This window comes from Triticum urartu, chromosome 3A (assembly GCF_056163025.1).
Source record: "Triticum urartu cultivar PI428250 chromosome 3A, HENAU_Tu73, whole genome shotgun sequence".
Classification (NCBI taxonomy): Eukaryota; Viridiplantae; Streptophyta; class Magnoliopsida; order Poales; family Poaceae; genus Triticum; species Triticum urartu.
In genome coordinates, this window is record NC_141875.1 from 283,475,172 (window position 1) to 283,499,525 (window position 24,354).

The 24,354-nt window shown below is 47.4% G+C and overlaps 1 pseudogene; it reads left to right on the top strand.

The window, feature by feature from the left end:
* The first annotated feature begins 4,865 nt into the window (after positions 1–4,865).
* Positions 4,866–23,339, top strand: LOC147979464 (uncharacterized; annotated as a pseudogene).
* Positions 23,340–24,354: the final 1,015 nt, after the last annotated feature.

Here is a 24,354-nt window from a genome sequence, read left to right on the forward strand (position 1 = left end):
TTAAATAAGAGATATTGTGATATCCCATAATATCCATGTCCCAACATGGAACAACATGCATTGTACCTGCAACAAGCGACGCTATAAGAGGGGCTGAGCAAAGCGGTAACATAGCCAAACAACGATTTGCTAGGATGGTGAAAAAGGTTAGAGGCTGCTTCATGGCAATTAGGTAGGCTTGATAATAAGTGGTAGGTAGAGCGACATAGTGATAGCATCGAGACAACTAGCAAAGCAAAGATAGTAGTGGTATCCAGGGTAACAGTCATCTTGCCTGAAATCCTGCTAGGAAGAAGACCGAATGCATGAAGAAGACAAGCAACATAGTTGAACAAATCCTCACACTCCCAATGTAACCGGAACTATTGAGAAGAAGCACAACCAGAAAGAAGCAAACTCCATGGTAAACAAACAAGCATAAACATAGCATGATGCACAAACAAGTATGATGCATGTCCGGTTTAATGAGTCATGGCATGGCGAAGTGCAACGAACAATACTACAAATTAAGTGGACCCAACAATATTGATGAAACTTCACATTCAATTATTTAGTTCGCTCCCATTTATGTACCCAACAATATTAAATGTTGTTAAACATGGAAAGAGGTGAAGAATAATAAAACTACCTATCTAGGCAAGTTTAAATGAGGCTGGAAACAACAAACAATAAGTCCAGAAAATCCCCATGTGCATATTTTGAATTTGCACTGTTCTGCCCTAAACCATATTTTAGAGTTGTTAAACAGCAAAATAAAATGCACCATGCTAATCTATACATTTTTCTAGACTATTTACACATATAATTTATTTAATTTGAAGCTAGGGTTAATTAGTTATGAAATAAACCATTTTAACATGTCATTATCCAAAATAAATGCAAACAACCATTCAAACATTTTTAACATGGATGAAAGTTGCAAATTGTGAAACTAGATGAAATTCTAAGCATTTTACATATATAAAGTATTTACATATGATGCACGGTTAATGAGGTATTAATGCATGAACATGGAGGGGTTTTTTTGTAAAACCGATGTTCTCTGGATAATATCTAAAGTCGCAACAGGAAAAAAACACATCGGGCCGAAACTGAGATCTAGCCCAGGGTGCGGGGGAGCTGCTCACATCGGGCCTTGAGGCCTTGGAGAGGGGCGCAGCCCATGCGAGCAGGGGAGGCTGCTCGTTCGATGTGTAGGTAGTCAATGCGGGACAACAACAGTCTTCTCCTCTCTGCATGAATGAAGCATAGGTGCGGCATGGCGGGGCTGCAAGGCACAGAAAGGCACAGCTCCGGCGGACAAGCGCCGGAGACGAGGCAGCGGAGCGTTGCGGATCCGACGCTCGGACTAGTCCAAGACGAGTTCTAAAGGGCGGCATCCATGCATTGGGGCGATGTGCTCCTCGTTCCCTGCACGGAGACAATGACGGGACAACGAGGTGAGTACGGGGAAGGAGAAACGGATGGAGACGACAAAGGAGATGGGAGAGATGGAGAGGGAGAGGTGCGGCTCACCGGCGGCAGCTGGTCCAACGCGGCATGGCGGGCGAAGGTGGGGTGCGCGCGAGGAGGCCAGACGAGGTGGTGGAGGCATTGTGGCTCGGCGCACTGCATCTTGCTACCTCTTGAGCATGCGTTTGTTTTCCCTTGAAGAGGAAAGGGTGATGCAGCAAAGTAGCATAAGTATTTCCCTGAGTTTTTGAGAACCAAGGTATCAATCCAGTAGGAGACTACACACAAGTCGCGTAGTACCTGCACAAACAAACAAGAACCTCGCAACCAATGAGATTGTCAGATCGCGGGTTCCGGTAAAACCCTCAAGGTTCAAACACTAGGGTGCGCACAAAGATCTCCCCCTACCGATCCACGTCCTTGTTTCGCTAAGATCTCAAGGACTAACTCGACGAGCTCGCGACACAAAGGACACATGATTTATACTGGTTCGGGCCACCGTTGTGGTGTAATACCCTACTCTAGTGTGGTGGTGGTGATTGCCTTTTGGGATGAGGATGAATAGTACAAGGGGGAAGAACAGCCTCCTGAGATGAGGTGTTCTTGTGCTTGGTGGGTGTGAGGATGAACTGAATGAGTTCCTCTCTCCGCTCTCTCTCTCTCTCTCTCTCTCAGCTTGCCTCCCTATGGTGGTGGCTAATCCTATTTATAGAGGCCCTGGTCCTCTCCCCAAATATTGAGCGGGAGGGGAGACAACAACGGCCAATTTGAAAGGGGACAGCTAGTACAAGTTATCCTGACAAAAGTAGTCTTCGCCTGCAAAAGCCTCTGGTGGTGACGCTGTCTTGGGCTCCACGGTGACCTCCTTCTTGCCGTCGCGCTGGTCTTGGTCTCGTTGCACTAACATGGAATCCTTTTCTTGAAGCCTCGGTACTCCGCACTTGCGCTTGCTTCCTTAGTACCAAAGAGGAAACAAGGACAATGTGCGCGCTGGCGCCCGCCTGGTGCCTGCCTGATCTTGATCGTCATGGCTCACGTCCCTGAAACCTCGTGAGGTTTTCCTGGCCTTGATCTCTCCGATCCTTGCGAGCTAGCATGGTGAGGCCGCTCCCAAGGAGGTCTTGTGTCATTCACCTTGCGAGGGTCTTGGGTGCTTGTTGGTGAAGATGGGTCGTACGGGCCCGCTCACAGAGCCACGCCGTGGGCTGCAGGCAGGCAAGTCTGGGGACCCCCGTTCCTAGAACACCGAAAATGATAAAGGGGTTGTCAATCCCTTCACGGTCTCTTACGAAAGTGAGATCTCATAAAGATAGTAAGATAAATATTTTTGGTATTTTCAATGTATAGATTTGAAAGTAAAGGTTGCAAAATAAAATAAATAATAAACTAGAATTGTAGATCGGAAACTTATATGATGTAAAGTAGACCCGGGGGCCATAGGTTTCACTAGTGGCATATATTACGGTGGGTGAAAAAATTACTGTCAAGCAATTGATAGAAAAGCGCATAGTTATGAGAATATCTATGCATGATCATGAACATAGGCATCACGTCCTTGTCAAGTAGACCGAAACGATTCTACATCTACTACTATTACTCCACACATCGACCGCTATCCAGCATGCATCTAGAGTATTAAGTTCATAAGAACAGAGTAACGCATTAGGCAAGATGACATGATGTATAGGGATAAACTCAAGCAATATGATATAAAACCCATGTTTTTATCCTCGATGGCAACAATACAATACGTGTCGGTTCCCTTTCTGTCACTGGGATCTAGCACCGCAAGATTGAACCCAAAGCTAAACACTTCTCACATTGCAAGAAAGATCAATCTAGTAGGCCAAACCAAACTGATAATTCGAAGAGACTTGCAAAGATATCAAATCATGCATATAAGAATTCGAAGAAGAATCAAATATTGTTCATAGATAATCTTGATCATAAACCCACAATTCATAGGATCTCGACAAACACACACCAAAAAGTATTACATCGAATAGATCTCCAGGAACATGGAGGAGAACTTTGTATTGAGATCCAAAGAGAGAGAGGAAGCCATCTAGCTAATAACTATGGACCTGAAGGTCTGTGGTAAACTACTCACACATCATCGGGGAGGCTATGGTGTTGATGTAGAAGACCTGAGTGATCGAATCCCCCTCCAGCAGATCGCCGGAAAAGGTCCCCAGATGGGATCTCACGGGTACAGAAGGTTGCGGCGGTGGAAAAGTGGTTTCGTGGCTCTCCTGGTTGTTTCCAGGGTATGAGAGTATATATATAGGCGAAAGAAGTAGGTCGGTGGAGCTACGAGGGGCCCGCAAGGGTGGGGGCGTGTGACGCCCCAAGACCGGAGCTTCAGATGCCTTCCAGGGTTTCCGGGTTTTGTCGTGTGATTTGTTTGGTTCCTTGCATTCATCTTTGCATCATGTGCATTGCATCATGTCATATTTTCTCAAAGCTAACTAAAACTCTCTTAAATAAATTGCACGCATCTTCGGTCCATTTAAATCGAGGGAATTCACATGGTGGTTTCTCTTTAGAACATATCCTCCCGATAGTAGGGAGCTATATTCAATATTTCTTTGTTTTGAAATTCACCATAACACACGTGCAAAAATAATCCTCATGACTATTTCCACTTTGAGTTTGACCTTCAAATCTTGTCCACAATTCTGTATCTCTTCTATCGAGGCTCCTCTAAAAAAATCGAACATTTTTGGACCTTCCAAACCTCTACTTCCTATTCACCCATTTGAATTTAATTCAAATGTGTTTGAATCTAAACCTTGCATCCATGCCCACTCCTACTTTCTTGGATTAAACTCATTTTTCTGAGTTTGAGAATATATTCTTTCTCCTACCATATTCTTTTCTCTCTTTTCTTTCTTTCTTGTTTTTCTTCTCTGTAATGGAAAGGAGGGAAGAGGGAGATCTTTTTTCTCTTCTTTCGTTGAATCCAGCTGGCCTGGTCCCTACGCCCAACTCCTGCGGCCTAGCAAGCCTCTCCCTTGCTCTAACCCTAGCCATCGCTCACTCCCTCTCGATCCCATCTCTCCCTCGCATACTCCCACACTGCTAGAGAGCCACGCTCGACCCGCACCTCTCGCCCACTATCCCACTCCCCCTCGATCCCCTTTTTTATCCACCATCGCGCCATCCTCCTCCATGCTTCGTCGTCTGCTTGAGCGCGCCGCTCAAGGGACACCCGCGGCTACCCGAAGTTGGAGCTCCTCCCGTCGCCTGAGTACGTCCCCGCCTCCGGCCATAGCACCCGCGCCCGATACCCCTGCACGCGAGCCTCCGCTGCGCTGCCATATCACCATGATGCACCCGCGCCATTGGGCTCCTCCTCTCAGACCCTGACCTTGGCCTTCGGCCATGGTGCCGCGCCGACGACCACCAGCAGGATGCCGACCTACGTGCGCGACCATGCCGACCTCTCCTTCCTCCTCGCCTGCGTCGCTGCCTTCCCCCGCATCCGCCTCGGAGCCGACCTCCACCACCAGGAGTTGGCGGCTTCTTCCCTGTCACGAGCCTCATCGCCGGAGTGCCTCGCCATGACGCCCTCACGGCGAGCTTCCCGTGTTCGCCGTCTCCCTGCATACAAGCACCCAACGCCGCCACTCATCGACCTCCTCTGTTCCAGTCATGGACAGCTCTTGCCCGAGACCCACCTTCAGCCTCGCCTTGTTCTCCATGACCTCTTCCCGTGCGCGACAGAGCTGCCCTGCCTCGTTCAACCACCACCATCGCCTCACTGTTGCTGCCCTTTTCTGCTCTCCCTTGAGCGCGCCCGCTCCATCGCCTTCTTGCCATTGCCCAACTGAGGCCTTGTGATGCTTCGTTTCGGAACAAAAGACCATCAAGACCGGCAAGACCCGGACTCCGAACGCCAAGTACTACTACAAACCCAAAGAATTCGGATGCATCAAGTCCCCGAGGAGACCCGTTTTTCGTCAAGTTCGACTACCCGTATCATCAAGTACCACTATGGCCGGATACCTCGGACATGCCAAGTACCCCTTCAAGCTATCAATACCGCAAGTGCCAAGTAACACGACGACCCTCGAAGACTACGAATTCGACAAGTCCGATGACGCTCTTGTACAACTACGTTGCCGAGTCCGGGACCGGCAATACCGACGACACGGAAACGTCAAGTACCCCTACGCGCGAAGACGCCTAAGACCATTTCGGGATTCATCAAGTACCGCTACCGATGACATGAACCCCTACGAAAACGTGCTCCACTACCGTCGCCGAGATTGCGAGAACCTCTACCGACGACCTCGGAACGTGTACGACGACCATTGTCGAAGACTCGTACCTCTACCGCTTCCCGAACATGTACCGCTACTTCCACGAGGGTCGTGAACGACTACTTCCTCTACGAACCGATCTACTTTGAAACACACGCTTCGAAGGTATAACCCCGAGACGACCGCCATGGACGAATGCATGTGTTGTATGAGATGCATGTTTGGATGTTGTATCCTCCCGTGAACGTTAGTTGTTTCCCTCGCTTGGCATCGTCGTCGACCCATGGGAACCCGGTATCCGGGAGCACCCCACCATCCTTGCTTGACACGCTCCCGTCACTTTCTTTTGCACCAACGTCTCAATGAGGTGTCGGAACCGGAACGTTGCCGTGGCACCGTTTCATTATTGTCGCTGTGGCACCCCTTTCATTTCTGCCACGATGAAAAATGCTTCATAATATGCTCTTGTTAACATTTTCTTAAATACTTCATAAAACTTGCACATGTCATTCGCATCATAATAATAACATTTAAATGTTTAAAATTTTTGTTGCACCAAATTGATAATTGCATATGGGGATTTACCGGATTTGTTGTTTGTTATATCCGGCCCCATTTAAATTGTTTAGATGGTATAGTTTTGTTATGCTCCACCTCTTGCCATGTTAACCAACATTTGATTTTGTTGGGTTCATAACCCAGAGAGAACTAAATAATTGATTGGGTGTTTCGTCAATATGCAACTCGTTGCATATTGAGCTCCACTTAATTTGTAGTATTGTTTGTGCACTTTGCCATGTCATGCATATTTAAACCGGACATGCATCATACTTGGTTGTGCATCATGCCATGTTATGCTTGGTTGTTTACTTTGTTTCTTGCTTCTTTCCGGGTTGCTTCTCTCGTTAGCTTCGGTTTCGTTCCGGAGTTGTGAGGATCCGTTCGACTACCTCTGTTTGTCTTCTTCATGGACTCGTTCTTATTCCTTGCGGGATCTCAGGTAAGATTACCATACCCTCGAAATCACTTCTATCTTTGCTTGCTAGTTGCTAGCTCTATTGCCATGCCTATGCCGCCATGCCTAACACTTTCTACATCATGCCTCCCATATTGCCATGTCAAGCCTCTAACCCACCTTGTCCTAGCAAACCGTTGTTTGGCTATGTTACCGCTTTGCTCAGCTCCTCTTATAGCGTTGCTAGTTGCATGTGAAGATTGGAGTTTGTTCCATGTTGGAACATGGATATGTTGGGATATCACAATATCTCTTATTTAATTAATGCATCTATATACTTGGTAAAGGGTGGAAGGCTCGGCCTTATGCCTGGTGTTTTGTTCCACTCTTGCCGCCCTAGTTTCCGTCATACCGGTGTTATGTTCCCTGATTTTGCGTTCCTTACGCGGTTGGGTTATAATGGGAACCCCTTGACAGTTCGCTTTGAATAAAACTCCTCCAGCAAGGCCCAACCTTGGTTTTACCATTTGCCAACTAAGCCTTTTTCCCTTGGGTTCTGCAGACTCAAGGGTCATCTTTATATTAAACCCAAGAGCCGGTGCTCCTCTGAGTCTTGGTCTAACCTGTCAGCCGCCGGTGGCCACCAGGGGCTACTCTGGGTTGGCCTACCGGAATCTTGGACAATCTGGTGTTGCCCTAAGAACGAGATATGTGCAGCTCCTATCAGGATGTTGGCACATCGGGCGGCTTTGCTGGTCTGGTTTTACCATTGTCGAAATGTCTTGTAACCGGGATTCCGAGTCTGATCGGGTTTTCCTAGGAGAAGGAATATCCTTCGTTGACCGTGAGAGCTTGTGATGGGCTAAATTGGGACACCCCTGCAGGGTTTTGAACTTTAGGAAGCCGTGCTTGCGGTTATGGGCAGATGGGAATTTGTTAATATCCGGTTGTAGAAAACTTGGCACTTAACGTAATTAAAATGCATCAATCGCGTGTGTAGCCGTGATGGTCTCTTCTCGGTGGAGTCCAGGAAGTGAACACAGTTTTGGAGTTATGTTTGAACGTAAGTAGTTTTAGGATCACTTCATGATCACTTCTAGTTTGCGACCGTGCTTTGCTTCTCTTCTTGCTCCTATTTGCGTATGTTACCACCATATATGCTAGTGCTTGCTATAGCTCCACCTCACTACCCCCTTTCCTACCCATAAGCTTAAATAGTTTTGATCTCGCGGGTGTGAGATTGCTGAGTCCCCGTGACTCACAGATTACATCCAAAAACCAGTTGTAGGTGCCGATGATACTAGTTGCAGGTAACGCAAACCAGCTCAAGGAGGAGCTCGAGGAAGATCTTGTTCGTTGTGTTGTTTTGTTTCAAGTTGATCAGTAGTGGAGCCCAGTCGGGGCGATCGGGGATCTAACATTAGGGGTGGTCTTCTTTTATTTTGGTTCCGTAGTCGGACCTTGATTGTATTCTGGATAACGTAATGCTATATATATGTATTGTTTGAAGTGGCGATTGTAAGCCAACTCTTTATCCCTTTCTTATTCAGTACATGGGATGTGTAAAGATTACCCCTCTTGTGATATGCCTACTATGCGGTTATGCCTCTAAGTCGTGCTCTGACACGTGGGAGATATAGCCGCATCGTGGGTGTTATAAGTTGGTATCAGAGCCTTCCCCGACTTAGGAGCCCCCTGCTTGATCGAATCGCTGACGTTGTTGAGTCTAGAAAATTTTTTTGAGTCTTATAGGATTATATATATCGGAGAGTAGGATTCTTTTTACTCCTCAGTCCCTTTGCCGCTCTGGTGAGGCTTCCTGATGTAGAGTTTTGTTTGTTCTCTCAAATTTCATTTAATTTTTTTTTAGGATCACGCTGGTATCTTGGAATCGTTCCGATGGTTTTGTGACGAGAACATTGTTCTTGGTGCCTCCTGACATTTAGGGGTTGTGGTAGTGTCCCGGGGAGTTGAGCTCCGAGGTGTTGTCGTCACAATTTTATCGTTGCAGTTCTGAAATACCTGAGTTCGCCGACATCAAAAATCTCTTTTATGTAGTTGTTGGTGAGATAACCTCGACGCCACCCAGTACTGGGGCGAGAGTTCGGGAGTATTGCCATAACTCGTATAACGGATGCTTTTCGAAGGTTGAGGTAAATTATTTCCGAAGGTTTCTTGGTTATGTGTTGAAGGATGGATACAGCTGGATGTAGGATTTGTTAGTTTGGGTGAGATATTATGCTTCCCTTGTATCCCCAACACCTGATTGCATAACCGGAAAGTTTCGGGAGTTTATAAGTGGGAACTCAAGTACCTCTTAGGATATCTTTCCGACAGATGTATGATATGAAATTTGGGTTCGACGTCTAGTGGTCCGCCTATCCACGGTTGGTTTTACAGTGGTCTCGTTGTGTCTTAAAAAGTCCTTGGCTATGCTGACTGGGGGACGCTTCGTATGTCATGTGCACTACCTTGTACATGATGGTGCTGTACGATCGAGCCTGTGTGGGCCCCACCAAAAAAACATCGGATGAAATCTCTATCATATGTTTGTTCCGGCTTATTTTACAAGCCAATCCTTTGTTTTGTTTTGTTGTGGTATTCGAGCTACTTCGAAGTCAAATGTTGATTCCATACCTTTCCTAAGCGGTGTTCTCATACTCCTATGTGAATACAAATCCTTCTTGATCTTCGAGTTTTCCATCTCAATTTCTTCCGAACCGGTGTGTCTCTCTTCAAGTGGATCTGATCATTTCAACATCCGCAAGATTCAATCTCAGTTTTCTCAACGGTGTTCGTTTCATCCATCCCAAGTTGCCTTTGTTTTCCCACCCTCCCACCCTTTTTCTTCAAGGACTCAGATCTCTTAATCGAGTATCTTTTTATTGATGGGAAGTCTCTCCATTGCTTTCCGTCAATGTTCTTATTCGGTGATTCTCAGGAAGATACTAACGGAGCTTCAAGTTCATCATTCTTCATTCTTTTCTTCTCCGGTGGATTCAAGTCAAGATTTGTCGATCATATCCTTTTATCGTTTCAAATGCTTACTCATGCCGGTGCACCTCATAATCATTCCCCTCTTACCACTCAACTATTCCGGAGTGCTGAAGATATCTCAGAAGATTCACTTTTCCATTCTCGATCTGTTCAAGCTATTTCGAGGTTGTTATCTCATTCAAACCATTTAAATCAACCGGTGCAATCTCTCTTTTCAAGCAATCGTTCAACGGTGTATCTTTTGAGTGGGCCCTAACCCACATGTCTTTTTCCAGGATCTTACCTGACTCTTCTAATTTTCCTGGAGCTATCCTAAATTCTTTTCGAAGTTTGACGTAAGAATGAATTATCATCAGTCATATGTATGTCTCCAAGATCGGTCTAATTCTTTTCACTGTTGGCTCAACCTTTCTATTCTTCATCCCGTAGTATCTCAACAACTCATTGTGGTGTTTCTCATCGTCATTCTCGGATTTGAAGACCGAAGAAGAGTTTTCCCCTAAATCTTGCTCCATTCTCTTCAAGATCCATGGTTCTAGCCTTATGCCATCCTCTCATAATTGTTTTTCATTGTGAGAATTCTTTTCACCCATCCGGGGCAATTCAGATGTCTTTTCAGTTTGATTCTCCGGAGGCTATCATTTCAGAAGATTTATTCATTCCATATTTCAGCTCTCATCCTCCAAATCATATCGGTGCATCATTCAAGTATTTCTTATTAGCTCGTGATCTCTTCGTTCGCATGTATGTAATTCTCACAAGCATCATCGTTCATGTGCTAATTCTTCCTGGTGTTTCGCTATCTTTTCCTTGATCGTTTTCAATTCTTACGGTGGTCCGTTCAAGATTCCTCTTCCTATGTTCTCATATCAATGCATTCGTGCTTTTCAAATCCTATCGGTGGTTGTTGAAGACCTTACCAAGTTTATGCTATATTTCTCTTAATCCTATCTATGAGAATAAGTTGTATGCAATCCATTGCTTGTCATCAATTTAATTGGTGAAGGATAAGCATAATGTAATTCTTATTATTGTTTCATCGAAGTGATCTAATTTCCTGCTTTCCGGAGTGGTTCATCATATCACAGTCTCGGTTCGAGATGCTTTATCTTTCCTTCTGGAGTTCCAAGTTTCCACTATATCTCATCGCAAAGCTTCATCCAATCACTGCAAGGCTTCACCTTGTGTTTCAACCTTCTCTTTCCTTTCGTTTGATCATTCTTTTGTTACCAGAGTTCTTCATGGAGGCTCTACATGATGGTTCATCAAGGATTTATTCCTTCTCGAAGTGTTCATCGAGATTCTTTTCAAAGGAGCTCAAGTGTTCTTCATCGTGCATTCTGTAGTGCAATTCCTTCTACCTTATCTTTTGAGGTGGTGTTATGTCATTCTTGCTAATTTTCTTTCGTGTTTCATGATTCAAAAGTGGTCAAGAATGAGATATTTAAACCCATCCTTTTCTTCCTTGGAGTTATTTTGGTATAGATTTCACCTAAAGCCTTCCTTTGGGATTGTTGCTATTTATGGTGCTCTTAAATGACCAAAGTTCTTCTTTTATCCTCCTGGTGAAATAAGTTTCTCATCTCCTTGTTGATATCAATCCAATCTTTTGTTTCCGTAGTGGCAGAATTTCGCCTCAATTTTGAGAAGTTTTCCATAAGCCCACTACAAGCTTATTCGTTTCGTTGTTGGTTTTCCAACAACTCCATTATAATTTTCTTGGGCGGGTGTTCTCCAAGCTAATTTGAGGTAGAAGATGTTTCTTTCTCCTCCGTTCTTTTGATTCCATTGTTTTATCTCGTCCGGAGGCATTGAGGTGTTGCTCTCTTAAGTCATCATCTCGGATTGTGAGGACCATGTTCTTTTTGTGCTTATCCTTTTAAACGGAGTGTCGTGTCCTCTTTTTCAAGTATCCTCTCATCTTGTCAAGATCATGTTCAATTCCTTCCATTTACAGTCAGAGTGCTGTCCAAACTATATCATTCTTATTCCTTCTCTATCTTGTTTCAACCGGAGTGTTGTCGTAATTGTTCTTTATCGTTCCTTGTACATCTTGTTTCAACCGGAGTGATTGTATGTACTTTTGTCTGTTGCAACCCTTTTCTTATGTCTTTCAACCTACAAAGTTCTCGTAATGTTCCTTGTTCCTCTTTTCTAATGGAGTGTTTTCAACTCTGTTCATCTTTGTTGTATTCTTTCTTTCAATCTGTTCAACCTCGCAAGGTTCTTGGTTTCACTCATTTGTCCAAGAAGCAACTTTGTTTTACCTCTTCATATTCCGTTTCTCTCTGGTGCCATCCTAGATCTCGGGTCGAGATCCTCTCGTAGTGGTGGAGTGTTGTGACGCCCCAAGACCGGAGCTTCAGATGCCATCTTTTCTCAAAGCTAACTAAAACTCTCTTAAATAAATTGCAAGGATCTTCGGTCCATTTAAATGGAGGGAATTCACATGCTAGTTTCTCTTTAAAACATATCCTCCCGATAGTAGGGAGCTATATTCAATATTTCTTTGTTTTGAAATTCACCATAACACATGTGCAAAAATAATCCTCGTGCCTATTTCCACTTCGAGTTTGACCTTCAAATCTTGTCCACAATTCTGTATCTCTTTTATCGAGGCTCCTCTAAAAAAACCGAACATTTTTGGACCATCCAAACCTCCACCTCCTGTTCACCCATTTGAATTTAATTCGAATGTGTTTGAATCTAAACCTTGCATCCATGCCCACTCCTATTTTCTTGGATTAAACTCATTTTTCTGAGTTTGAGAATATATTCTTTCTCCTACCATCTTCTTTTCTCTCTTTTCTGTCTTTCTTGTTTTTCTTGTCTGTAATGGAAAGGAGGGGAGAGGGAGATCTTTTTTTTTCTCTTCTTTCATTGAATCTAGCCGGCCCGGTCTCTAGGCCCAACTCCTGCGGCCTAGCAAGCCTCTCCCCTACTCTAACCCTAGCCATCGCTTGTCAGGACCCCAATTCCAGGTCACATCGATCTAGCCGGTAACACCTCATATCACATTGTGGCCTCACGCACGGTATCCCCATGGTTGTCGCCTTGCCATGGCCCGGGACCGTTTGCGCCTTTTGGCTCATGTATATGATACTGTCGCTAGCATCCATATGACAGAGAACCCGAGCCGACATGGCTAGTCGTGAACCCAAAACGGTACAGACCTATGGAGACCGGCATACATGAATCACATCGAGCATGTCGTTCATTAGCGAGTGAATCCGGGCTGTAGCACTCGGCTAACAGAATTCCGGGGAACCGCGTGACATTTCCCCGAAGGGACAGACATAGGAACGACGTGAAACACATGCCGGCCAGTCAAGTGTCCAGAGCAGTAGTGCTGGGCTAGCAGGACTCCGGTGAACCGGGCTGTAGCGGACTACTATCGCTCAGGAAGCACTAGACTACATTTCCCCATATGAGAGGCTGCCAAGGATAAACAACTAGATTGTCGGATCCCACTCATACCAAGCATTTCAGTCATACACACAATATGCGCGATATGAGTACATACAACATGGCATCACAACAAAACTCTACAACTCAAGTACTTTATTTAAAAAGGCTCCGAGGAGCCATACATAACATATTCATACAGGTAGGGGTCACATGACCCGACACTCAAGTCATACAATCAAACAAGCACATGCGGAAGCAACTAGTCTTAGTGCAGACACTAGAAAGAAAGAAGGCTTCCCGAAGCCTGTCTATCTACATAGGGCCCTCCATGGCCAGGATCACGACCTTGGTGGCTAGTCACTCGTCGACATCAAGGTCTACGCAGAACCCATCGGAGGGGATGGTGTTGTCGTCTGAAAATAGTAATTAAACAGTAATTAAGTTGAACGGTTCTAGTGGCACAATCAATCTTAGCGTAATGAGCTGACATCCAGTCCATACCCAAGATGATGTTAATGTCCGAGGACTTGAGAACTATTAAGGATGCAAGGAAGACAAGTCTATCAACAAGAATTTCGTTCCCATGGCTTATTCTAGAAGTTTGCCATTTGGAACCCGGAGTTTGAATTACCATGGAAGTGGGCATGTCACAGAATGTCGTGTTATGCAATCGAGCATAGTTCTCGGATAGGAATGAATGAGATGCTCCAGTATCGAAAAGAACAGATGCCGGATGGCAATTAACAAGGAGCATACCAAGGACGACGTTAGGATCCTCATGAGCCTCCTCGGCTGAGACATAGTTGACATGGCCACGTGAAGTGGTGATCGTCTTGGCATAGAATGTCTTTCTCGCTGGCTTACCACGGCCAACGGACTTTCCAGACTGATTGGGGTTGTTGTTCTGGGGACACTCTCAACGGTCTGGCCTATCTCAGCACTGATGGCTTTATTGACCAACTTCTGAAAGGAGGTGCACTCGTGCAGACGAAGATCGCGGCGAAGCTCAGGGATAAGTCCCTTGCGGAACCTTGCCTGCTTCTTAGCGTCGGTGGATACCTCTTCAGGAGCATATCATGCCAGATTCCCAAATTCACGACTATATGCATCCACAGTCAGTCTTCCTTGGGTGAAATTGCAGAACTCTTCCCTCTTGCGATCTATGAGACCTTCCGGAATGTGATGCTCACGGAAAGCCTCACGGAATTCAGCCCAAGTAGTGATTTGGCCGACCGGGCGCATAGCTTCAAAATTTTCCCACCAAAGGCTAGCAGGGCCTTCGAGGTGATAGGCAGCATAAGTAACCTTATCAGCTTCGGCTACGTTGGCAGAACGTAGCTTGTGGGTGATGCTGCGAAGCCAGTCATCCGCGTCGAGAGGCTCGACGGAATGGTTAAACTTTGGTGGGTACAGCTTGATAAAGTCATTCATTGACACCAAGTCATTTCGCTGATGGCGTGCAGTGTTCTGCTCAATTCGCTCCAGCAAGCGGTTAGTCTCACGCTTGTTTCTTTCTGCCTCCAGCATCACTTCGGCCAGAGAAGGCGGGTGAGGCAGATTTTCACCTCTAGCTGCACTGGCTACCCCCTGCTCCGGGGCAGCAGGGTTGCTGCGGGTGTTGACCATCCTAGGAGAAAACAAGACAACAGTTTAGATAAGGATGGCACAAACTTAGCAAGGAAGTGCAGAATGTAATGGATAACACGAAATGCAGAGATGTTCATCCGTATGTCATGGTAATATAGAACTGCCATATATATACCAACGGTCATACACACCATACATAGTTTAGTACAAGCCCAGGCTACAGTACAACTATGATGAAAGACGTTACATCTCATCGGAGGCATTCCAAGCTCCTATACATTATTTGTCTACACCTCCGAAATTGATTACACACTAAGTCATATTCCACAAGTCACGCAGGACAGTGGAGATACAACTATTACAATACTAGTGATACTACTACTAACTCAGACAGCTCCATAGTAGTCCTCATAGAAGTCACCTCCATAGCCTAGAAGTTCAACGTGATCATCCGTGAACAGAAGGTCTTGAGGAGCTTGTGGACCTAAGGGGCTAGGATGAGGTCTTGGACCAACAAACGGTGGCCTGCGGGGACAATGGGGGTGGGGTGATGCCTCCCACATCACGCCAATCCACCATGTCTTGTAGAGCAGATCTCACAGGATACAGATCCCTCGTATCCATACATCCATCTTGCACAGCCGGTGCAAACCGAGTCAAAGTGGCCCAATGATCAGCACGGGTGTTGAAAAGCTCCAGCCTCAAGGCCTGATTCTCTCGGTCCTTATCCTCGAGCATCTCGACAGTGGTACGAGTTAGTGAGTCCTCCTGAGTGGAGTCAGCATAGATAGCCTGGAGATACCCTTGCACTCCCGGAAGTGAAGCTGGCATATAATGGAAGTCGGTGTTCTGAAGCAGGCCAGTCCGGACTCGCATGATGGTCATCATGGAATAGGCAGCATCCTGCACAGCCATCTCAACAGTAACCCCGGGTCCATAGGAACTGTGGAGGGGCTCGGTAGATCCAGGATAAGAAGGAAATATCCTGACGGTGCAGAAATATTGGCTTTGATTAAAGTCGCGGAATTGCTCTTCGACAGTGTATTCGGGATACCAACGGTAACTCGTCTCGATCATTACCCGGACTAACATAGCAGTATGACCGGGCACATCGGTGCACCGGGTCAGGCGAACCACTTGGTTTTGAGCATGAGTGGCCATCTAAAAGCACAACCACAATGCAAAGACATTAGAGTTTCTAGGGAAAATTGGACAGCATAACAGATGTAAATGCTTAGAAAAAGATTTGAGACATCCACAACAGTTGCAATACCACTCAACAACATCATATCAAGGTTCTGATTCAACTGGCAACATACTAAAAGTAGTAGAAACTGTACTGAGGCTTGTAACAACAATCCTATAAGCTACTACGGATTAGTAACACGTGAACCTGACAGAAGAAGACAGCTGTAACACCCCGGATATGACTTTCCCAATTCATACTCCAACTCTTGCCGTTTCCGGCGTTAACTTATTTTATTTTCTCGAGTTCAGGTTTTTGTCTCTGTGTGTTGTTGTCGTTGTCATGCATCTCATATCATGTCATCTTGTGCATTGCATTTGCATACGTGTTCATCTCACGCATTCGAGCATTTTCCCCGTTGTCCGTTTTGCATTCCGGCGCTTCGTTCTCCTCCGGTGGTCATTTCTAGCTTTCTTTCGTGTGTGGGGTTTAAACATTTCCGGATTGGACCGAGACTTGCCAAGCGGCCTTGGTTTACTACCGGTAGACCGCCTGTCAAGTTTCGTACCATTTGGACTTCGTTTGATACTCCAACGGTTAACCGAGGGACCGAAAAGGCCTCGTGTGTGTTGCAGCCCAACACCCCTCCAATTTGGCCCAAAACCCACCTAAACCTGCTCCATCATCTAGATCGTTCGATCACGATCACGTGGCGGAAAACCGCACCTCATTTGGACTCTCCTAGCTCCCTCTATGCCTATTTATACCTCCCCCATTTCCAAAGCCGGATCTCTCCCCGTCCAACCCTAAAAAAAAGATCTCCGCCGCCGCCGGACAACGTCCGTGCCAAGCCGGACGTGTCCGGATCTTCTGCCGCCTACCGCCGCCTGCCACGTGGCCATCGCCTGTCCCCGCCGCCGCCGTGGCCCGGGAGCACGAGGCCGGCCCCCGCGGCCCGCCTCTCCGTCGCGCCCCGCACCTCCTCTCACCTCGCCGCACGCGCCTCCCGCCTCCTCCGCCCGGCGCCACCGCGCCCCTCGCCGGCGGCCGCCGCTCCACCGCGTCGGCGCCACCTTGCCGTCGCCCGCTCGGCCCCGGCCCGCGCGCCTCGCCGGCCGCCGCCTCCATCGCGCCGCCCCGCGCCGGCTGAGTCCCCGGAGAGCACCACCACCAACGCCGGCCACCGTCCTCTTCTTCTCCGGCCGTGAACAGTAAATCCGGCGATCCTTGAAATCCGCGCCGGCTGGATCAAGATCTGTATCTGAGACGGTTGACTTTTTGCCCAAAACCCTAATCCATATGCTCCTGTTCATCGCAACATAACTTTGCATCCGTAGCTCCGTTTTTGGCATATAGCATATCAAAATGTTCATCTCAGAGAGTACATCATTTCATTCCATTGCATCATTTTCATTTGAGTTCATCTTGATGCCCTAAATGCTGTTAGAAGAGGGCTACTTGAGTTAATTATCAGATCTGCTACTCCATTTGCATATTTGTCATTTTTGCCATGTTTATTGTGTGCATGATATGCCCATGAGTTTTACATATGTTTCGTTAAGGGTTTTGCCATATTTCCAGAGGCGCAACCCATGTATTTTTGTGATGTGTGTGGTGACTAGTGCAAGCTTGCGAAGTGAGGCACTTGGTAGTGCTGATTTCAGGGACTTTGCAATTACACTAAGTCCTTGACCTGTTTATCTCATATGGCCATATGTTCTTGTTGTTTCCTAGTGATCCATGCCTCTTTTGAGGATGATCAGTAAGGATGTTTTGTTAAACTTGTAGTGCTCTATCCATCCATGTCTTTTTTTTCAATTATGGAGCACACTAGCTTGAGTCAATCGAGCTCTACTTTTGCTACTTTGTGAATCTGGGCAGATTGTCAACTTGTTTGCAATTTTGCCGATGATGTTGTAGTTGACCCGTGCATTCTATGCTATTGTTCTTGCCATGTCTAGCTTGCATTTTGTGTGTTCTTGATAGATGTATGCTTAGCTTTTCATCTCTTGCTCCGTAGTGAGAGCATCGAGATCGTAAACATGCCTACTTGATATCTGTTTTCAGCATGCTCCAGTTTTCACTAAGTCTGTGATCTGATTATGTTTTTGCCATGTTCACATGCTTGCAATTGTATTTTCTGATCCCTTTTGGCTCAAGGTCACTAAGGGACTTTTGTTAAGATCTTTGAGTAGCTCCATGCCATGCTTTACTTTGCCATGTTTGGGTGCTGTAGCATGTTCATCTCATTGCATTTAGTTGGCTACTTGTTGTAAATCGCAGACCGGTGTCATATTTGTTTTGCTTGCCATTTCCAAACCATAACTCCGATTCCAGCGTTCTTTATATCGTTTTCAAGCGATTTCATATCATCTTTCCAGTGGCACACTTGGATTCCCAAGTTGAGGCCAGCGTCATGCATTCCTTGTCACATCTTGCATATGCATCCTGCATCGCATCCCGCATAGCATACCATCCTTGCATCATATTGTTTGATCCTTGCACGTGGTTGATTGTGTCCTTGTTGCTTGTTTGTCTTGTTTGGGTAGAGCCGGGAGACGAATTCGCTAACGAGGAGCCCATTGAGTTTGCTTTCAAAGATCCAGTCAACTCTGAAAACTTTGCAGGTAAGATGATCATACCCTCGAAATCACTACTATCTTTGCTATGCTAGATTGCTCGCTCTTTTGCTATGCCAATGCTACGATGCCTACCATTTGCTTTCAAGCCTCCCAAATTGCCATGTCAAACCTCTAACCCACCATGTCCTAGCAAACCGTTGATTGGCTATGTTACCGCTTTGCTCAGCCCCTCTTATAGCGTTGCTAGTTGCAGGTGAAGATTGGAGGTCGTTCCTTGTTGGAACATTTATTTTCTTGTTGGGATATCATTATATGATCTTATTATCTTAATGCATCTATATACTTGGTAAAGGGTGGAAGGCCCGGCCTCTCGCCTAGTGTTTTGTTCCACTCTTGCCGCCCTAGTTTCCGTCAGATCGGTGTTATGTTCCCGGATTTTGCGTTCCTTACGCGGTTGGGTTATAATGGGAACCCCTTGACAGTCCACCTTGAATAAAACTCCTCCAGCAATGCCCAACCTTGGTTTTACCATTTGCCACCTAGCCTTTTCCCTTGGGTTTCGCGGACTCAAGGGTCATCTTATTTAAACCCCCCCCCGCCCCCGGGCCAGTGCTCCTCTGAGTCTTGGTCCAACCTAGAGCACCGTGCGGGGCCGTCCCTTGGCAACTTGGGTTACGTTGGCTCCCGTATGCTTAGCTTGTCCGGTGTGCCCTGAGAACGAGATATGTGTAGCTCCTATCGGGATTTGTCGGCACAGCGGGTGGTGTTGCTGGACTTGTTTTACCATTGTCGGAGTTGTCTTGAAGAACCGAGATACCGAGTCTGATCGGAACGTCTTGGGAGGAGGTCTATTCCTTCGTTGACCGTGAGAGCTTGTCATGGGCTAAGTTGGGAGTCCCCTGCAGGGATTTGAACTTTCGAAAGCCGTGCCCGCGGTTATGGGCAGATGGGAATTTGTTAATGTCCGATTGTAGATAACTTGAACCTTAACTTAATTAAAATGAATCAACTGAGTGTGTTACCGTGATGACCTCTTCTCGGCGGAGTCCGCGAAGTGGACACGGTGTTGGAGTAATGCTTGCGCGGGTTGTTCTCTAGTTTCTCGCTCGCGCTTTATCTCCTCTTCTCGCTCTCTTTTGCGAACAGGTAAGCCACCATATATGCTAGTCGCTTGCTGAAGCTCCACATATATATTTACCTTGCCTTACCTATAAGCTTAAATAGTCTTGATCGCGAGGGTGCGAGATTGCTGAGTCCCTGTGGCTCATAGATTACTATTACACCAGATGCAGGGCCTGATGATTCCGCTCCATGTGACGCGCTCGAGCTCAAGTGGGAGTTCGACGAGGACTCTCAGTGTTACTATGTTTCCTTTCCTGATGATCAGTAGTGGTGCCTAGTTGGGGGTGATCGGGACCGTGTCGCATGTTGGGTTATCTTTTATTTTGGCGCCGTAGTCGGGCCATGAGTGTTTGGATGATGTAATGTTATTTATGTACCTTGATTGACGTGGCAAGTGTAAGCCAACTATGTTATCTCCCCTTTATTATTATATTACATGGGATGTTGTAAAGATTAGCTTACTTGCGACATATGCCTTCAATGCGATTATGTCTCTAAGTCGTGCCTCGACACGTGGGAGCTATAGTCGCATCGAGGGTGTTACAACAGCCTAGTCCTTAACCCACGTTGAATGAGAAGAGAATGACTCAGATCAGAGGGCATAAGGTAAAGGAGTAAAAGAGCCTTACGTTCCCTCCCACTATCAATTCCCCTACATATAACTAAAGCATTTCTAGACTCGACATCGACCAGTTTGGCTCAACAAACCTATAGGTAGTCCGGCTCTGATGCCAACGCTGTCAGGACCCCGATTCCAAGTCACATCGATCTAGCCGGTAACACCTCATATCACATTGTGGCCTCACGCACGGTATCCCCACGGGTGTCGCCTTACCATGGCCCGGGACCATTTCCGCCATTTGGCTCACGTATATGATAGTGTCGCTAGCATCCATATGACAGAGAACCCGGGCCGACATGGCTAGTCATGAACCCAAAATGGCGCAGACCTATGGAGACACGCATACATGAATCACATCGAGCATGGCGGTCATCAGCGAGTGAATCCGGGCTGTAGCACTGGACTCTAGGGAACCCGGGCAGTAGCAGGCTAGGCAGGACTCCGGATGTCACCGCGTGACATTTCCCTGTAGGGACAGACATAGGAACGAAGAGGAACACATGCCGGCCAGTCAAGTGTCCAGAGCAGTAGTGCTGGGCTAGCAGGACTCCGGTGAACCGGGCTGTAGCGGACTACTATCGCCCAGGAAGCACTAGACTACATTTCCCATATAAGAGGCTGCCAAGGATAAACAACTAGATTGTCGAATCCCACTCATACCAAGCATTTCAATCATACACACAATATGCCCGATATGAGTACATACAACATGGCATCACAACAAAACTCTACAAATCAAGTACTTTATTTAAAAAGGCTCCGAGGAGCCATACATAACATATTCATATAGGTAGGGGTCACATGACCCGACACTCAAGTCATACAATCATACAAGCACATGCGGAAGCAACTAGTCTGAGTACAGACACTAGAAAGAAAGAAGGCTTCCCGAAGCCTGTCTATCTACATAGGGCCCTCCATGGCCAGGATCACCACCTGGGTGGCTAGTCACTCGTCGACAACAAGGTCTACGCAGAACCCATCGGAGGGGGCGGTGTTGTCGTCTGAAAACAGTAATTAAGCAAACATGAGTACAAAGGTACTCAGCAAGTCTTACATCAGAACCTACTATACATGCTCATTCTCAATAAGGTGGTGGAGTTATTGTAGCAAGCCAGCTTTGACTCTTGGCTAAGCTATCCTTCGGGACACCACTAGTAAAATAGTTTTCGCACACGAGTCCACTAATCACCAACACAATACTCCACCGGGGATCCTCCCTCGTCATCCTATGAGAGGGCCATCCTCGGTACTCACACTTATCTTGAGTCTTTTAGTACTATCCATTAACTTGTCTATGAACTGTATAGGCAACCAAGTAGTCCTTTACCGCGGACGCGGCTATTTGAATAGATGACATTAACCCTGCAGGGGTGTACTTCTTCATACTTGCTCTCACCACTTACCGCCGTTTACACGATATGTACTCGGCAACCTTCAAGCGCAAGCCCAACGAGGGTGTCGGCCACGGCCTACCTAAACACTCAAGTCTCTAGTCCAGGTTTATTGCCTATTCAGGTTCCATCCACAGGGAGTCCGGCCGAGGTTTCCACATACGGCCCCGAACGATGTGAACAGGGTTCCCGAGACACCAAACGAGTGACTCGGTACACCGTGCCATGGTGTATCTACCGCAACATAGCCCACCCCTAGGGTCAGCGCTACGCATGGCCGCCAACACATAACCTACAAACACCATAAACTAATTGCAACTCCTGGATAGAGTACTAGGGTGATTAAGAAGCCGAGAGGGTCCATTGATTTCAGGCCCAATGTATGGTAGTAACTGAATCTTAAATCACACATACAGATCTCAGTTCTTAGGGACGGCCTCAATGAAACAACCCACCATGTACTCCTACATGGCCTCTCATCGATACCTTTACCAAAACATGTTCAACACATCCCTCACATTACCGACATAATCATTTCACTCTAGCCCATCACCCAGATGAACCAGACCTGACACAACTATAAGCATAGCAGGCATAGCAAGGTAGGAATCGCATACATGGCTCAATCAACTCCTACACATGCTAGTGGGTTTCATCTAGTTACTCTGGCAATGACAGGTCATGCAGAGGATAAGGGTTCAACTACGGTAGCACACAACAGTTTGAATCGCATTGTCTTAATGCAGTATACAAGAGCAGAAGCAAGAACATGGGTTTGTATCAGAATGAGCAATGGGTTGCTTGCCTGATGTAGTGGTAGTAGGGTACTGCCCTTCAGACGGATACTCGGGGTTATCCTCGGAGGCAGAACCTACCACGAAAGACACACCGAACATAATCAACACATGACAATATGCAACAATATGATGCGTGCTATGACATGGCAAAATGAATGTATCTTGGCCTAATGCAAGCTAAAACAGAAAGGAATGAACAAATTTGAATCAAAGATTCAAATGTTAGTTCATTTAACATAGCCATATTAGTGCATTATCTTATTTTGCTTAAACAGCAAGGTTATCTTGTTTTTTCATGCATGAAACCATTACAGATGGATAGATTGAATTTTTCTGATCATTTTTCATATATAAATTGTTTGATTTGGAGCTATGGTTGATTTTCTATGATTTTTAGAAGTTTTGGCTATTTTCTGGAATTTCCTATATAAAAATAAATCCAGGAAATGAATAATTGCGTCAGCACTACGTCAGTGTGACATCAGCAGTCAACTGGGACGGTCCAGGTCAAACCTGACTAGTGGGTCCCGTATGTCATTGACTTAGCTAATTAATATGGTTAATTAACCTTAAATTAAGCCTAACTAAAATGTCAGTGGGGCCGGGGCCCACATGTCAGCGGCTAACCTAACTAAATTAGTGTTAGTTTAACTCCTAATCTAGGTTTGACCAGGGGGCGGGGCCCGCATGGTCAAATGGGTCAAACCCACCGACGACATAACGCCGGCGAGGCCCGGGACGGCGGCGCGGCTCGGAAACGCAGCACAGGCGATGAAACGAGCGGCGGTTTGGCTTGGCGTGAAGCCGGCGCTCGTCCGCATCCAACAGAGCAATCGAGGAAGGCTGTGGTGGAGTGAGCTCGCCGGAGTCGAGCTCGTGGCGGCGGCCGGGGCTCGGGAAACGACGGGTTCGGCGCTACGGTGCAAGGCAGGAGGAGCTGGTGGGCGCTACGTGCTCCTGGAGCCGTGCTGAGCGCAGAGGTGTGCTTGGCTTCGAGCCACTGTGGCTCTAGCCACGACGGCGACGAGGCACGGCGGCGGCGAGCTTCGACCGCGGTGGTTAGTAAGGCTAGAGGAGGAAATAGACGGCGGGGAGCGAAGGGTTCGGTAGAGGAGCTCACGGCGGTTCCAGAACGCGTCTCAGCGGGCTCGGGGGAGGTCGGACAACGTCGGGGCGTTGGCGGTGATCTCGGTTTCTAGAGGTAGAAGACGACCGCAGTGATGACGTTTGGGGGCATCCGGGGTGGCATGGCTCGGTGGAGTGAGCTTGCCGGAGTCAATCTCGTGGAGGCGGCCGGGGCTCGGGCAACGATGGGTTCGGCGCTACGGTGCAAGGCAGGAGGAGCTGGTGGGCGCTACGGGCTCTTGGAGCCGTGCTGAGAGTAGAGGTGTGCTTGGCTTCGAGCCACTGTGGCTCTAGCCACGACGGTGATGAGGCACGGCGGCGGCGAGCTTCGGCCGCGGTGGTTAGTAAGGCTAGAGGAGGAAATAGACGGCGGGGAGCGAGGGGTTCGGTAGAGGAGCTCACGGCGGTTGCAAAACGCGTCTCAGCGGGCTCGGGGGAGGTCGGACGACGTCGGGGCGTTGTCGGCGATCTCGGTTGCTTGAGGTAGAAGACGACCACGGTGATGACGTTTGGGGGTGTCCGGGGTGGCGTGGCTCGGCGGAGAGGACGAGGGCGACGAGGCGGGGCTTTTGGACGGGTCAGTGAGGCGAGAGGAGCACGGTGGTCACGGTGGCGATGAACGGCGGCGACGGCTTCACCCTGCTTCGGGAGAGAGAGCAAGAGAGGCGAGGCAGGGGGAGAGTGGAGCGGTCGAGGGGTCCAGGGGGTCAGCGTGGCACTCGTAGACGGCGTCTGGGCATCGGCAGAAGCAGGAGGTGGCCGGCGTGTGGCTGAGAGCGCCGACCACGCGCCTCTCGTCCTCCTGGCGAGAGGAGGAGGATGACTGGCAGTGGCCAGTGGGCTGGGCCGAGCTGGGCCAGGC